This window comes from Mauremys reevesii, unplaced genomic scaffold (genome assembly GCF_016161935.1).
Source record: "Mauremys reevesii isolate NIE-2019 unplaced genomic scaffold, ASM1616193v1 Contig98, whole genome shotgun sequence".
Taxonomy (NCBI): Eukaryota; Metazoa; Chordata; order Testudines; family Geoemydidae; genus Mauremys; species Mauremys reevesii.
The window spans coordinates 1-11,930 of NW_024100915.1; the positions used below are offsets into that span (position 1 = coordinate 1).

Sequence of the window (11,930 nt, forward strand, 5' to 3'; positions counted from 1 at the left end):
GTGATTTGATTTTAAAGAAAAGCAGTGTAGGTCAAGTGCCGTTCAATTTGTCTTTAAGTGGATTGAGCCTTTGTTTAGGATTTTAAGATCATATTGTAGTAGGGGATTATTATCGAATAAAAGGTACTTTCTTTGAAAGAGTCACCGCTTGGCCAATTACTTCATCGGTGTTATATTCAGGTCTCAGCAGTTTCCTCAATAACCTAGGAAACTTCTTTATCTTTGGAAGAAGAGACTAAGGGGGCAATAGGGCAGATTATAGAGTGCCCAAGAACATCCATTTTGGGAGTAACACTCGCCTCTTCAAAAGCATGGTATTAATCGATGTTAGAGCTCACACTGCTCCCATTGTCAACATAGGGTGTCCTGTCTGATAAAGATGTCAGCCTAGGTTAGCCAAGCTCCAGGTACAGGGAAATGTTGGCTAAGCTCTGCAAATGGTCAAATACTGGAAGGTAGTTTCTATGTTTTTGTCACACTGCCCCTTGTATATCAGTTTCAAAGAAATATTAAAAGTGCCTACTTATAAAAGTTCCACTCAAACAGAAAGGCTCTAGAATATTACACATTCATTTTCTTTTTCATACCACTTAGCCCATCATTTAATAAAACAACTCTTTCTCTGGTATCTCTGTTTCTTTCTACTGCTGGAGAATCTGCCTTCTTCATTCTACTTCTCAACGTGCTGGTGAGAACCTGTAAGAAGGCAATGAGCTTGGAAGCTGTTCTCATCCTGCATTGTTTCCACTGCACTACAGCTGTGCAGCTCTGCTGTACGCTGGGAGAAGTTGACCTCAGCAAAGCATTTTATTCCCTTCTGCTGTCCTCTTCTTGAGGTGTTAGTAGTCATAGTGGTGCTAAAGCACAAAGAAGGAACACAAATACTGCAGCAGGAGGTCATTAGCCATCATTTTGCAGAGTAACCATTCTTCAGTTATAAATCTGCATGAGAGGAACGGGAATGGGGGCATGCAGAACCTGTGGCCGGGCCATGCAGAACCTCAGGCCACGGTTCAGCTTCAAAGTGCCTCCCACACATGAGCTCGTTAAACCTCACAACGCACTCATAAACGCACCCATGAGAACTAAGACAAAGATTTATTCCACTGAAGAGGGAAATACCTACACATGACCTCTGAGAGGTTCAGGGTGGGAACACGCAGGCTTCAGTTCTCTGGAGGCAGAGCACAGGCTCCTCTATCTTCTCACCCACTGCAGGGCAGAGATAGACTGTGTAAAAATTCAACTGTGCTTCAAAGAGCAGCACTCTGTTCACAGGAAAGTTGAATAAAGGAAACAGCAAGGCCAACATGCTCTCCCAATGAGCATCACTTTTGCTGCCTTCTTGACAAATAAAGACTCATTACCATGGTGCCTGAATCAGCCACTTGAATGTTCACATTAACTCAGGTTTCCTGGCCAAATTCGAATGTGATATTTACAAGCTACCTTCCTGAATTTCTGGAAAATTTAAATCTAATGCTTTTCTGCTCTCTCTTTCCTACTCCTCTAACCTTCCCATAACATGGGATATTTATTAAGAACTACAGTGCCACACTTCACACCAAACAGGAAACAACTCCTAGGAGGGCGCCAGTAAGAATTTTCTCTCCTCCTTCAGCCTAGTAAATCATCACATGCAGTCTACAAAGACACAGTTCAGTGATGGCTCCTTTATGGACGTGATCATCAGGAATTCCCCACCTGGTGGGTAGGTCCATGCATCTTTCTAAAGCAGCTGACCAGACACTTCAAGGCCTGTACAAGAATCCCAGCTGTCTTCTCTGGGCTTACTTGGTTTGTCTGGATTTTACTAGGGCCACCTATGTCCACTTCTGTCCCCATTCTTCAGGCAATCGTGAATAGTACTTGAAGTACGTTGAACACTAGGGGACGGCACTTTTTGCTTCTGCAGGTTTTCTACAGCAGTCTCCAATTTTTTATTTTCCTGCGTTACTTGCTCGAGCATATCATGAGTCTGGACTGCCTGTTGCCCTGCTGAAAGAGCTTGGGCTTTCCAGTGCTCGACTGCCCGGGTTACCTCTTCTACTTCTCCTGTTTTTCTGTTACTTGTTTGGCCAGCATGCCAGCATGCTGTTTAAGCCATCTCACTGCCATAGACATGAGTTGCAAAATTGTTGCTTTTTTACTTTTATTACTATTTCTCAGAGCCTCAGTTTCTACCATTGCTCTACATATGCCAGTCCATGTTTCCCCACTCTCTTTTTTAAATTCATATGGACCCCCTTTACTGGCAATCCAGATGGTCCAGGAGTTAGCAAACCTGTGAGGGAAAAAAGGGAGGGGATCAGGGGTTCCCTAGCTCGAGGTTTGCTGCCATGTTGGATTGCGATTCTTACCACGGCAGGTTCGCTTACTCACCAGATCAGCGGTCGGTCACCAGTGTTGCTCAGAAGTGTTGTCAGAGTGCTACCAGTGTGGTGCTCTGCTTTCTCCAATGTTGATATCACTGGCTGTGTGCGTGTGTTCCTCTGTGTGCTGCCCCAGATCTGTGCAGATAGCTCACACAGCAGACCCGACGAGAACCCCAATAACCACAGAGTCCAGTAAGATGTAAAGTCACGCTGACTAGGTTTATTGTGACCTCGGACACAATTGCAGTTCCCTGTAGGTTTCTTAGCCTAACTCAGGGCATACTACGAGAAAGTGCCTCTGGCAATGGACCCGCTCAGTCAGTGGCGGGACTTTCCACTGCCCCTCGGCCAGACAAAGACACTGCCCCAGGGATGCATTCTTATACACAGATACAAACAAGATACACATCACACCTGACGTATGAGGTACAATCCCTCCACGTAGCAAGGTACAACCCCTCTACGTATTAAGGTGCTGCCTTTCACCTTGTACATGTTGGTACGATCACAACAACTCGATCCATCATATTACCCTTTGCCCTGTCATTGGGATGGGCCAGCCTGTTTTGTTATCTGTGTGGAATGTGCAAGTATGTGAATGTTCTGATATCTAGTGTTCAGTACCTTTAGGTACGTATCTTCTTGCAGCATCAGCCCTTTCTACAGCTTCTGTGAGCAGGGCCTGCCTCTGGCTCACAGCTTAACTTTGCTTTATGTTAGCAAAGTCTTGACCATTACTTTAGTTTAGGCCTCAGGCCTCATACCAGGCCTCTGATACCAAGGTTTATATCTCAGGGCCTCCTCTTACTACATGGGGAAGAGGGGAACATGACAGATGGCTTTGATTACGTATTTTTCTTTTTATTTCATTACCTTTATTTAGCATTGAGTGAAGACACTATTGCATGTCTTGTCTCGGCAGCAGAAGAGAGATACTGACGTGGTTAAACCAAAAATTCTGTAACTGCTGCTCACAGCCGAGATGGTGCACGTGCCACCCAAATAAATATTGCTACTAAAATGTTCTGATTACAATGCAGGGACACAGCTCTATCGACTGCATTAATTATTATTGTTAATTATTATTTATTATTAGGATAGAAATGTACACAGCCTGGTCTATTTGGAGCAATTTTCAAATTTGTCAGGATACTATTGATTTTAAAATCTTATTTTATTCTCTAAATTTTAAAGCATTTAAATGAAGTATAAATCAGCTGAATTCACTTTGGGACAATGGTGCAACAGGACTGGGGCTCCCCTACTACATTCTGAAATTGCTAAAAGAGCTAAAATTACTGAGCTGAGATCACTGAGTGCTCTGTTTACTAGTGGAGGAGCCTGAAGATATATAGCTAAGTGGCTGGCAGAGCGGAGCAGTTTGCAGGAGGGTTGGAGCAGCCCACGGAGCAGTGAGCAGAGCGGAGCAGTTTGCGGGGACGACTGGAGTGTCTCACGGACGGCTGGAGGAGCGGATCGGCTGGTGGAGCGGAGCAATTCATGGTGAAGGCTGCAGCAGAACTCCATGGAGAGGTGGGGCAGTCGGCCTCGACCACGAAGGTGCCTCTTAACACTCGAGTGCCCCACCCTTCCTTTTCACCCAGGCTGGGGTAAAACTCTGCAGATGAACTTTGAACTCTCGGGCGGCACTGACCAGGACAAAGACTTTGGCTTGTTGGACATTGGGGTGATTGGACTTAAGACCCTGAGGGGAAAAGGACACTGCCAAAACTTACTTGGAGGTGGGTCTTTGCTCATGGTTTGTGTTATGAATCTTGTTGTAGTGTTTCAACATGATGCCACATAGTTTCCTCCTTATTAAAAGGATTTTGCTACACTCAGACTCTGTGCTTGAGAGGGGAAGTATTGCCTCCTAGAGGCACTCGGTAGGGGTGGTATATAATTGTCCCAGATCACTGGGTGGGGGCTCAAGCCCATTTTCACTGCATTATTGAAATGGAACCCTGGATACTGAACCCAGCCTTGTTGCTACTAACTCAGAGGGGCAGAAGGGTTCCATTTATAATAAAAATAATAATTTGTTTTAAGGCTTGAGTTCTCCTGCAGAGATTAAGTGTGTTATCTTATGCTATCTCCTTACGTGCCCCCTTTACAATGGCCACGACCCCTGGGGCTGCGAGCAAGGCCACGACTCCTGGGAGGTGGGGGTCGGGGAAGAGGGAGGCGGACAAAGGTAAGGAGGCTGAAACTGTGGCTGCAGCTGGGGAAGGGTCTGGGGCCAGGATTGGGGTTGAGTGCGAGCCACACCCAGGCTGCGCTTGGGGCGAGTGCTGGGGAGAGGCCGGGTGGGGCCAGGAGCTGGGTCGTGGCTGGAGATGAGTAACGCTCTCCCAGTGCCCTGTGGGGCTGGCCTGGGCCCATTGTGTCCCCCCAAACATTCCACCATGCCCCTAAGGAGGCATGGCCCCAGTTTGGGGACCTCTTCCTTAAAGGGTAAAGAAGCTGTAAATTCAGCTTCCTCTCAGTCAGCTAGCTCTGGAGGAATTCTGCAATGGTCTCTTCCAAGCTAAACTCCACAATAGGGCCAAGGCTTTTTGCTGTCCAGTTTGATGAAGGCTTCAGTGTTGTCCTTTCCTTTATCTCCTTGCTGGTCACCTTTTGCCTGAGAACCACTGTCAGAGAAGGTTTCATGGATACCTTTTCAAGTTTTTTGCTTGAGGGTGGCCACCCTGCCTCTGTATTTTAGATACAGTTTTATTCATCATGGCATGCCTGAATCATTAAACTTTTTAGTGTTGCCAAACCTGGAAAACAGGACTTTCTGTGAAACGATCTTAAGCAAATGATGTAACAGAAGGGGTTAAATTCCAGGGAAATGTTTTTTCACCAGACAAAAGACACTATATACACACACGCACAGACACACATCCGCAGTATAAGTTTTAAACAAACAATTTACTACTGGTACACAATGATGATGATTGTGAAGCTTGGTTGAGGTGGAGGAGTAAGAGGGTTGGATATTTCCCTCCCTGCTAAATGCTGAATTAGCAATTGGCTGAGCCTCAAGGGTTAACTCTCACAACACTCTACAAGGCAGCGGAAAGGAGGGAGGGCAGAGAGAGCCATGTGTCCCCCCTGCTATATGGAATGTGGGGTAAGTGGGGTGCAGGAGCAGGGAGGAGGGGGAGACACCCTGACATTTGCCTCTCTTTATCCCCCTCGCCCCATACAGCAAGCAGGAGTCTCTGGGAGCAGCTCCAAGGCAGAGGGCAGGAGCAGCACGTGGCAGTGGCGGGAGGGACAGCTGAACTGCTTGCACTGATAGCCTGTAATTGATAGCCTCCTGGGCAGCTTCAGCACAGGGAAATTAAGGGAGTGGGGGAGCTGATAGGCGGGTTGTTGGTCCATTCTGGTTCCAAGCCCCCACCAGCTAGCTGCAACGGGCTGCTCTTTCTGCAAGCAGGGGACAAAACAGGCAGCTGCCGAACGCCATTAGAAGGGAGCATTTCCCAACTTTAAACGAGCATGTTCCCTAATCGATCAGCAACTTAACATTGAAACAACATTAACCAGGATGACTTTAAGTGAGGAGTTCCTGTAAAAGGCCAGACCACAGCCAGACAAATGGGGGAGCAGGTGCTAGCCCAAGAAAAGGCAGACAAAAGGGAAGGACTCCAGAGAAGAGGTTCTGAGGGTCAGTGACTCAGGGGAGCTGGACCTCTGATGACTCAGCAGTCTATGAAAAGAGCGGGAAAACTGTGGAACATGGAGGGGTAGCTGGATGTGAAACGTTTGTAGAGACTTGAGCTCAAGAATGGTAGAGCTTATGTTCTGTTAATGTGGCTAGTGGAACTAATGACAGGCCCAGGTGGGGTAGAAGATCTTGCTTATTTCTTTGATTTGTGGGCTATATCATTTGGTTTGGACTTTGGTTACCTCAGAAAGGGATGGAATTGAATGTGACCTGGCTGGAGGGCCGAGTCCCCATCCTAGACAACCAGAGTGTGAAGGAGGAGATGGGCTGAAGTTGCTGCAGTGCTGGGCCCTGTCATGAGGAGGTGTCTCTGGAAGACTGAGTCTTGTAACAGCACTGCTGTTCTTGAATGTTTCCTTCACATTTTAAAACAGGAGAACAGAGTGAGGAAAACCTCCTCATAGCCACCTGCTGTTTCAGGGAGCATTGGAAGGCTTCTGACAAGAAGTACTTATACCCTGAGCCTGACAGCGGATATCTCGATCCGATAGGACACCCTGCACTGAAAATGCTGCAGCAGGAGTTTGAGAATCAGACAATGCCACCCGGTTCAGATGGGGGGCTGTTCCAGAACTTGGAATAGACAGAGGGCAAACTATACAGGTGGCTGGGTAAGGAGGAGAGGAGTATGTGTAGTGGTTATGACCTGTTGGGGGTGCCTAAGGAAGTGAACTGTTGGCTGTGAGGACAGGCTACTCACTGCAGTGTTGTTACTGAGAACAGTTTTAGCAAAGCCAAGTTTTCTGTCCTAGCAGAGAGAAGCATCTTACAGCATTCCTAGTGCAGAGATTGATTCACTGCAGTTATCCTCAAAAGAACAGGAGAACTTATGGCACCTCAGAGTAACCAATTTATTTGAGCATACGCTTACATGCTACTTCATGGGATGAATGCAGGGGAAAATACAGGAGGAAGATATCTATCTATCTATCTATGTGTATATACACAGAGAACATGAAACAATGCGTGAGGGTCAGAAGGAGGCCCTGAGATAGGACAGACTCTTCTGCTGGGCTGAGAGAATAGCTGGAAAGATTCACACATTGTTGGTGGGTTAAGGATCCACTGTTGTGGCCCCTTGTGGTATGTAGTTAGTTTAGCTAGTTGAGTATCCTTTCTCTGTAGAGAAGCAAAGTGTGTGTTGTAAATGGCTTCTAGTTTTTGTAAAGTCCAGCCACGAGGAAGTTTGTGGAAGGTTGGTTTTTGATGGGAGTATCCAGTTTGGAGAGTTCATTCTAATCTTTCCTGTTTGCTGTACAGGATGATGGTCAGGTGGTTCCGCAGTTTCTTTGAGAGTGTGTGGCACAATCTGTCAGCATAGTCTGTGTGATACATCGATTGTAATGGATTTTACCTTCAGTCCTTTTGATATGATGTCCATCCATTTGCATTTGGAAAGAAAGATGATATCTGTCTGTATCTGTGCGAAGTTTTTATGAAGTTGATGGATTTCCACCCATAATGCTAAATTCAGTGCCTTGCATAATGACAGGTTTCAGAGTAGCAGCCATATTAGTCTATATTTGCAAAAGTACAGGAGTACTGGTGGTACCTTAGAGACTAACAAATGTATTTGAACATATGTTGTGGACTACAATCCACTTCCATCGCATGCATGTAGTGGAAATACAGTAGGAAGATAGATATAGATATATAAACACACAGAACCTGAAATAATGGGTGTTACCATACACACTGTAATGAGAGTGATCTCTCTCCTGCTGGTAATAGCTCATCTTAAGTGAAAACTTTTTGTAGTGGTAGTCAAATCTTTATGTAATGACTCATACACTCGTTTTTATTTAAGCCTAATGTAATGGTGTCCATTTGGCAAATTAATTCCAATTTAGCAGTCTCTGGCTGGAGTCTGTTTTTAAGTTTTATTGCTGTAATTTTGCGACTTTTAGGTCTGTAATCGAGTGACCAGGAGACTGAGGTGTTCTCCGACTGGTTTCTGAATGTTATAATGCTTGACGCCTGATTTGTGTCCATTTCTTCTTTTCCGTAGAGGCTGTCCAAGTTGGCCAATGTACATGGCAGAGGGACATTGCTGGCCCATTATGACATTTATCACATTGGTAGATGTGCAGGTGAATGAGCTTCTGACAGTGTGGCTGATGTGATTAGGTTCAATGATGATGTCCCCTGAATAAATATGTGGACAGAGATGGCAAAGGGCTTTGTTGCAGGATAGGTTCCTGGGTTAGTGTTTTTGTTGTGTGGTCTGTGGTTGCTGGTGAGAATTTGATTCAGGTTGAGGGGCTGTCCGTAGCAAGGACTGTCCTCTCTCCCAAGATCTGTGAGAGTGATGGATCATCCTTCAGGAGAGGTTTTAGATCCCCAGAGCAGTGCCGCTGATTGAAGGGATATGTTGTCCCAAAATGTGAAATAGTTATGGGTGAGGTAAAAGCCACAAAGTCTGGCCCCATGTTTGCCGTGACATAGAACAACGCTCTCAGCTCTCGTCGCCTAACGCCCCTGCTTTCCTTGAGCTTGTTTCCTTGCTTGGAGAGCATTCCATGAAGATGGCCTGCTGGAAACTGGGAAAAGAGATGATATGAGAGAGAGTTGGAATGTCCCTTGGCTGTGGGTCCCCAGGAAGAAATAGGATCCTGCTTGATCTTTTACATCCTCTCTCCCTCCCCTTGGGCACCAGTCATTGCTACTTACTTTAAAGGCGGGCTGGACCCATGGATTTCCATGAGGAGCCTGAAAGAGAAGGAAAAGCAGAGTTAATGTCACACAACCTAGAAGTATATTAGTCTGCTAAACATCAAGTGTTTTGGGAGAGGGGTTCCTTCTCAAATGCTGACACATTCACTTGGTATCATTCTCTGCCTAGAAGACCTACAGGCGCCACGCAGCTCCCTTGATTCTAAAGTGGTGTTAGAAAAAGAAATCACCTTAGTGACTGAAGTGCTGAATTCCTCATTCTCATCTTCATTAATGACTGTACATATTTCTCAGTTATCCCTGCCCATAATAACTCAGCAAAAGATGGTTTGCTCTTTCTTATACTATTTACATCTCATGTGTACCAAACACCCTTAGTGATTTGGTAGTAAAGCATCACTTCTCTTTAGAGCAAACCAATCCTGGCAGTGTAAGGAAGGAAACAATGCTGAGAAAAGTGAGGCTGGTTTGATACTAATTATGTTGCATCTCCTGCAAGCAGACAGATCTCCCTTGTCTGTCTCCAAATGGCCACTGGTGGTAGCTGCCTAGCATGGGAATAGAGTACTGCTGTGGAGGGCATGTCAAGCTGTGGGGTTGGATGTTTGCAAGCTCTCTTCCACCTCCCCCTATAGTATAATGGCAGTGGGTCACACAGTCAACATTTCATCCTCTTTGTCTTCTCTGAAATATAGTTCTAGTTTATTGTGGCTGGAAATGCAGGATGTGGCCTCCAAAGAGGCACAAGGAGATTTTAAGAAGCACTAAATGTTTCATAATCGTTCAGCAAACTGAATGCTGCTGCTGCTGCTAAAAAAAAAGACATCCTCTGAAAAATGCAAGAAGGTGCAGCAAACAGCACATTCAGTCATCCAGTTCAATCCTCCCCTAGAGAACTGTAGAAATCACTTACCTCCTGACCCTCTGAAAGGAGAGGAAGTAATATGGCTGATCTTTGGCTGTGCAGAGTTGCTGAAAAAAGAGAGAAGGCATTCATTAGATGGGGAAGACAGCTGCTACCGAATTGAGGAGATCGGGGGACATGGTTTGAGCTCAATAGCTTGTCCTTCAGAGGGACTTGACATTAAGAGTGGACCAAGCTGGGGTGTCTGTAAAATTAACGGCAATTATTGCATTCTCACATGGTGCTGCTGGCCAGTTCCCAGCCCTCCATTCTTCTTTCCGAACCCCACCATTCAATGGGCTAAAGTGAGGCATGAGAGGGTGTGAGTCATGGAAAGTCCACACCACATTTAAGAGTTGACATGTTTTTATTTCTGCTCCTCGTCATCTAGAGCTCACTTGCCACATTGTCCCTTTAGGGGCACCCTCTGACTCTGTGCAAATTCGGGGTGATCACAGCTCCCCTCCACCCTCCCTGGCCTGTAGCTACAAGCTCACAGACAATCCTGTAATCTTCCCCAGCGGATATTAATTGAAAGATTCCATAGTTGTTTCTTGGATGCTACCAGTTTTGTTCAAACTCCTCCACCTAACTCTCCTTTTCAGTTCTTAGTTATTCAGGATAGTAAAGAGCAGGGCAGATCCAACTGCAGACATTGGCAGTTAACTTGTTTGCCATAGCAATGACTGAACCATCAAGCATTGCACAAACGATATAATAAAAAAAAGACATTTCCCACTCAGCAAAGGAAAGGGATAGGAGAGAATAGGACTATCACTACACAGATAGTAGCAGGATGAGGTTGGGGGGGAGGAAAAGGACTGTTTGCATTGCAAGAAGATGTTAAGAGGAGGAAGAATGGTTGGGGCCTGTTGGTGGTCAGAGAAAACCCCATCTTTCTTAAAACAACTGCAGAGAATTTGTCTTGTGAGTGCATTTTTTTAGAAGGGTGGCAACCGTATTCCATGTCTGCACTCAAAACCTTGTACGTATATGTACATCTACCCACTTGCCCTCCCTCTCCATGTGCACACAGACAAAGAATCCTAATGCTCACTCTCTGGCAGAGGGTCCACTCTCTTCCAGCAAAGCTCTGTACTGGCTGTAGATCTGTGCCTCTGACAGACCGGGGGCAGGAAAAGGAAGGTCACTTCTTAAAGAGGCCCAGGAGGGAGCACTCATCCTAAAATAAAATGAACGGAAAGGAAATATTAGCATGAGGGGAGCAATTCCCTTCTGTATCTTCTGCTTCCCATATGATATGATCCATGTTAATAACACCACATGATCCCACCTCCCAGTAAGAGCCCTGTTAATCCAATTTCCTTCCATTATCAAAGGAAAGCTGTATTTTATTAACTAGCAGAAATATCAAAGCCTATTTTGGAAACCCATCTCCTAAATATCTCAAAAGTTCGTTTCCAATGGCTGCCTAATCTCCATGGCCTTCAGCCATCACAGCAGGTGCTTTGTTCCATCACACCTTAGTAACTCAGTCAGAGATTAGGGTCTATTACAGGAGTGGGTTGCTGCGGTTCTGTGGCCTGCAATGTGCATGAGGTCAGATCACGATGACCCTTCTGACCTTAAGGTCTGTGTGCTATTGTTGTTGCTCTTGGTCACAAAGGGAGAAAACTCCATCTCATCAGGAGGAGGGAGGACATTACTCAGAGGCATTGAATCTTAAGGAATATTCTCCTTACAAGTGATTATTAGGCTCTTTAAAGGAACTGTCTGTTGCTCCTTCCCAGACTGACAGTAGAAATGGCTTGATAAAGACCCTGACAACATAGTAGTTGTCTTCTCACCTTGAGCCTGCCCTACAGTCTACAGTGAAACACAGACAGGGAAACTGTCATCAACCTAGAGATGCGAGTACTTCATTTTCTGTCCCTGACTCTTCTTTCTCCTCTTTGAAGAGGAGCCTCATCACTTGAAAAGCGAGTCCAATGCTGTGGGCCTGAGCCCTCCCAGAGTATTTTAAACCCAGACTTGACTGGGGTCTAGGCAGAATAGAGACTGCTGCATCCACACTTTCCGAATGGTGGGAGTTCGGCCCCAAGTGCTGGATACTCAGGGAGGAGGAAGCTGATCCCAGAATTACCTGCTGAATGAGGCTTGATATGCCTTTGTGGCATATAAGGAGCCTTCACTGGGCATAAAGAAGGCAGTGAGGGGCCAGAGGGATGCAGCAAATTTACTGCAGAGATGGTGTCTGGCCCTCGATGGAGCCTTCATCCTAAATAAAATGGAAACAACA

At 45.8% G+C, this 11,930-nt stretch overlaps 1 long non-coding RNA gene across 1 annotated transcript; it reads right to left on the reverse strand.

Annotated features, from left to right (window-relative positions):
* Nucleotides 1-8,578: 8,578 nt before the first annotated feature.
* Nucleotides 8,579-10,747, reverse strand: LOC120395138. The gene is made up of 4 exons (XR_005592485.1): nt 10,728-10,747; nt 9,680-9,738; nt 8,764-8,802; nt 8,579-8,633 (listed from the first exon to the last, which is right to left on the reverse strand). It is a non-coding gene; the product is annotated as an uncharacterized LOC120395138 (long non-coding RNA).
* Nucleotides 10,748-11,930: the final 1,183 nt, after the last annotated feature.